We start from the raw sequence: 6,000 nt of genomic DNA on the forward strand, positions 1-6,000 counted from the left end.
GAGGGGAAAAACAGGAATAATGGACACAAACTCCTGGAAGATTGATTCAGGCTCAACACTAGGAAAAACTTTTTCACAGTCAGGGTGTCCAGACTGTGCAATAAGCTCCATCCAGAAGTGGTGCAATCGTCTACGCTGGAAATCTTCAAGAGGAAGCTGGACAGTTACCTTGCTGGGGTCCCTTGACCCCCAGTTATCATTTCTGCCTGGTGGAGGGAGGAGGACCTGGTGATCTCCCGAGGTCGCTTCCGGCCTCACAAGTTATGAGTTTATGAATCTACAAATATACAGCATTTGGGTTGCCTTCAATGTTCCTGACCTTTTTGAGTCACATAATTATTTGATTAGTCTATCCATTTCAAACACTCAGAGTTACAGCAAAAAGATGAAATATGTGCCCCAGAAGTACAATAAAGCCTTAAGGGCCAAGTGGAAAATTAAATAATCCTACCTTTATTTATTTTTTTAAGTATCATAATTTGTGAGGCGGGAGGCAGAGTTCTGCTTTGTGGGTTATAAACCATTGGAGTTGGTAACACAGACATTGGATAGTGGATTTTGTGTTGTGAGGGCTTGGGAATCACTTCATTTTATAAGCCTTGGAACAGTCCTGAGATTATAAAAACTTTCTGCATCTATCCATTTGGAGCTGATCCACCACACTAATGGGAACTTTTCTTGGCCCTTCACCAATTTTTTTGAGCCATTTAATGCCTTCACTCCTCATCCCCCAGCAGTTATATTCACATTCATTTTATGAGTTGCTCCAGAACTTACTCAAACAACCCTCTTTCGGTGAGCATTGCTCAGATAACCAACATTCACTAAGGCTTGACTCTAGCCCTGAATCTCCTGCATAAAAGAATATAAGAATTGCCAGATTGGACAGGAGGCAGGCGGCCCCTTTTGAACTAATTAGAGAAGTCTGAGAAACCTAAGTTTACAAAAGGTTACTTATCCCTGATTCAGTTAGTCTATATGGTGCATATCTACCCTACCTCCTGCCTGACTTCAGACTAACACAGATAACTGCCTCTGTCTGGAGCCACGGTGTATCTCACTAGTATCTTGTCTTCAATGGCTGTTGTACCAGATGTTTCAGAGGAAAGTGTAACAAGCTCACAGCAACAGACGTGGGGTTATCTGTCATCCATATTACTTAAAGACTTGGTTAAGCTTCAAAGTCTGACATTTAATATGCCTACCAATGATATTATTAACTATTATTATAATTCGGGGTTTTCCTAGTTATTCATATTAACATCTTGTCTCTTAGCCTCAGCAATTCCTATATCAATAGTCTAATTATGTTCTGTGTTCTTTCCATTGTGAAAGTGCCCCATTGCTTTCATTGCCCCTTTGTTCTTCTGTTAAACAAGAATAAATTATCTAGTCTCTGCCACTTGGGTTTTAATACTACTCTGTGGTTAAATGCCAGATGCAAAGTGAACTGAAGTCAACTAGAGCCTCACAATTGTCTTAAGCGGGCTCTGAATTAGGCACAAATCGACTATGAGTTAACTAGGCATGAGAGCACTGTTATGAATTATACTGATGGCTGCTGGAAACTAATTTGTGAGCTTCTTACTTTGGGAGCCAACCATAATACAGTTTAATTATACAAAGGGAAGCATTTTCCCTGGAAAAACGTTCCAACTGCTTGCATGTCTTTTAAGTCACTTCAAAAGCGGGAACCACTACAAAGTAATATTCAGAATTCAGGTTGGGGTGGTAGGGTATTTCCCTTCCTCTGAAGTTCATTCCCCATCTCTCAATATTGCTAAACCATCCTTGTCAGGGATTACGTTTTATCTCTGTCTCGTGAAGATACGTTTGAAGAGCATTTTATTGTTAGACTATTTTGCTGTTGTCCTTGGAATGCACCACATTGCACCAAATAGCCCACACTCTTTTCCTAGAGAAGGAGGCTAAAGAACAACTCCTCCTAAGTACTTTATTCTTCCAACACTGCTGCAACGCGATGCCAGTAACTGAAAAGCTAAAGCTGTGCTATCATAGCACGCCCACATTTGTGTCTAGAGATCTATCAATGGCCTATACAAATCTGCTAATTGCATATATCGTTAGCAGCTTGCATCAGCAAACATGCAAGTATAATGAACACATGCTCTATCCAAAGTTGTGCATGTTTCGTGGATCTGAATAAAACAGTGTTAATAACACAGCAGTCAATGTTAAATTTGATTTGAATGGAAACAGTGCAAAATTTAAATGTGGAAAAGAAACAAAAGGTGATCATGTTAGAGAAGTGGTTTTCAACCTTTTTTCATTTGTGAACACTTAAAAAATTCGAATGGAGGTGCAGACCCCTCTGGAAGTTTTGAATGGAGGTGCATTGTATTGTAAGTGTGAGTATTCACACCTTGAATTGTAAGTGTGAGTATTCACATACTTTTGATTGATCATAGTAATCTTTTGCAGACCCCTTATACATAGTCTGAAGACCCCCAGGGATCCATGGATTACAGGTTGAAAACCACAGTATTAGAGCATCAGCAATAAAATAAATCTCTGTATCAATTATAGTAGCCGGCCTTGGTTTGAGTTAAACGATCTGAGAACTGGCTCTCTTATGATCTTCCTTCGTGAAGTTCAGAAGTATATAGTTGAGAAGTACAGGGTTATAGGATCATGGTCTAGAAGGGACCTTATGAGATCATCTAGTCCAGCCTCGCACAAGGCAGGATCTTCCCAGCCAAGTGTCTGTCTAACCTGCTCTTGAAAAATTTCAGGGATGTAAATTCAACAGTTTCTCTAGGTAGCCTGTTCCAATACTTGACAATTTTCAAAGACAGAACACCTCCTCTCCCCCAGTCTCCAGCCTAAATTTCTTCTGCTGAAGCTTAAGGCCATAGTTCCTAGGCCTGAACACTATGGCCACAGAGAAAAGCCCATTTTCACACTCTTTATAATCACCCTTGAATTTTTTGAAGATGCTGCTCAGTCTTCTCTTCTCCAGACTAAAAAAAACTAGTGATTTCAGCACTTCCTTCTAAGTCAGGTTTTCTAGGCCTCTAATAATTTTTTGTCACTCTTTGCCTCTTCCCAATCTGTCCACAGCTTTCTTGAAGTGTGGAGTCCAAGACTGGACGCAGTACTCCAGGCGAGGCCTCACCAGTGCTGAACAGAGCAGAAGAACCACCTCTTTTGATTTGCAAATGACAGTCCTATTAATACAGCCCAGTATGCTGTTTGCCTTTTTTGCAACAAAATCATACTTTTGGCTCCTATTCAGCTTATGATTCAGTGAAACCCCTTTACACCACCCGGTCCTTCTCAGCAGAACTGCAGCTTAACCAGTCATTCCTCCGTCTGTATTTATGCATGCAATTATTCCATCTCAAGTGTAGGACTTTGAACTTGTCCTTGCTGAATTTCATCAGATTGATTTTAGGCAATTTCTCCAGTTTATCCAGGTCATTATGGCTCTTAACCTTATCCCCCAGTGTTTGCAATTCCATCCAACTTGGTGTCCACATGTAGTCCATCTAAAGACATGTTAAGTGTGTGCTCAATTCCATCATCCAAATAGTATAGTACATCCATATACCATGTTCAAAAAGGAAGTAAATACATTAGAGTCATAGAATCAAAGGACCGGAAGGGACCTTTAAGATCATCAAGTCCAGTCTTCTGCCATGGGCAGGAGGTAGTTGGGCTCAAATGAGCTCAACGATGAGGAAAACAAGTTTCTCCTTACATCCAGCCTAAACTTTCCCTCAACTAGCTTGTGCCTATTGGACATAGAAAGCATGGAGGACCGGTCCATTGGGAGCTATTAAATAGAATAATCAGGGACCGTTTGACATTTTTGACAAATACTTCTAATTTCTGTTAAAAAAATCCTACTACTTTGCACTTACATATGCAGCATGACCACATTGTTTTTCACGATGATCTCAAAGCATTTAACAGAACTTAAATAAGTCTCACGACATCCCTGTAGGGTAGGTATTTAGCATATTTGACATGGGGAAATGGAGGCATTCAAAAATTAATTGACTCATCCAAAGTAACGCAGAGAGTTATAGGAGCAGAAAATAGTTTCAAAAAGTCCTGACTCTGGCTCCTACGATATATAGCCAGTCAGCCTAAGATCTCCTCTGGCACGAAAATAAGTTGAATACAGTGAACTTTAAAACATATCTTCCTTTAAAGACAGTCTTCTCAAGAGATGACCGCCAGAACAGTCAGTAGCACATTCAAGTTTTCTTTTCCTTTTCACTATGTGAAACCACTTTCAGAAAACAACTATAATGTAAATGAAAATTAAAGAGGTGTTAAAGTGGTGGGAGAGAAAGAGAGTGTGAAAGAAAAGTATCACAAAGTATACCTGGAGTGACAATGATTCGAGAGAAGGTTTTCCCTAGGCAAGCAGTAGGTGCCTCAGTTCCCATCAGAAATAAAAACTCCTACTTTACAGACTTTTCAGGTTGAGTCTCTGGCTTGTAACAAAGCTCCCTGCTGTTATCTTGTTTTGCCAAATACCTGCAGCACAAATTACAAGTCCTGTACATAGAAGAAAAGATCCCCAGCTCCAGAGAGGGAATGCGAGCGTGTACCGAGTTGAGAGGTTTTCTTTAGAGAAAATAAATAAAAACATTCTCAGGAGGAAAATATAGATAAGAAAATATTTTCTTGAGGGGGGGCAGGTGAGCCCAGAGTCCGTGAGGGAACGTTGCTCTTTCCCATCTCACACTCAGGACTGCATCTTATATATCCAGCATCCAACAGAAGAGGAATAGCCATAGCTTCCCCCAGACCACTGGTTATAGCATTTCAATGAAGTACAATGATGGGATCCAGTGCCCTGAATACATCCTTACTAGCTAGAAGTCCCATTTGAAGCCTCTTGCATCCAAATGGGGGTCTCTCTGTTATCTCCAATAATCTTTCGAACCATATACTACTCTCATGGTTTACCTACATGGCGAAGTTACTTCTGAGTGAGCAAGGATGTGCATTGACAGTGTCAATAGCTACTTCGTGTGAGATCTTGGTGTGAACACTCTCTACAAAGAAAAACGTGGACGGATACATTATGGTGACTGAGTATTAAGTGCATACACATGGGGAGTTATGTAGAGTTTTTCTTATGTAGAGTTAAGACGATGGTTCCTATGGGATGGCTTGGATAGGGATGATCCTGCCTCAGGCAGGGGGCTGGACTAGATGACCTCTGGAGGCCCCTTCCAGCCCTATTTCTCTATAACTCGATGACTTACCATGGGCTAGCTAGTGTGCTGTATATTCACAGTTTGGCTGAATTCACAGAATCCAGTGCACAAGCCACTCTCTCAAATGCCTTTATTTCCTAGCATATAATTTTTGCAGCTGTGTAGGCAAGGCTAGCATATTATGCTAACAATCCCTGAAATGACAGTCTTTTAATTTGCTATTAGAGAGGTGTGAAGAGGCAGGTGTTTGTTTCTAGTAAAACATACTAGACCTCTCAAGTCAAGATGAGGATGAAGGGCCAGATCTAAAAAAGAAGACCAAAGATAGTTCCAATGGGATTTAGGCAGAATTAAGGTGCCTAAGTCCCAAAGGGACCTGGTTAACCCCTGCTCAGCTACCTCATAATTCTGGAGGCATCTAATTCCATGGCATCTCCATTTTTTTCCTGAAAGGTACTTGGGTATTACAAGTTTGGTTGTATACAGGCCCAGAAGCACTTAAGTTTCACAGAACTGAGCAGCTTTGTGCCAATTTAATACTCAACCATGGCCAGGGTTCAGAAAGTAGATATTCCTCCTCCAGTCCTCCATGAGACAGAGGCTATAGATGTTCTCAGAGGATGCCTAACAGATCAGGCTCTGCATTAAATGCAATGATAGCCACTTCCTTTTAAAATATACTCATGATAGTGGTGATACCCTTCTATGTAACAGCTCCGCAGTTAGATAATCACCTAGGATATGGTAGAACCAGTTTCAGTTCTTTTACCCACTTCATCCACGTCGCCCATCTCCCAGATGA

Source organism: Crocodylus siamensis, chromosome 4 (assembly GCF_052110815.1).
Source record: "Crocodylus siamensis isolate JL-2025a chromosome 4, ASM5211081v1, whole genome shotgun sequence".
Classification (NCBI taxonomy): domain Eukaryota; kingdom Metazoa; phylum Chordata; order Crocodylia; family Crocodylidae; genus Crocodylus; species Crocodylus siamensis.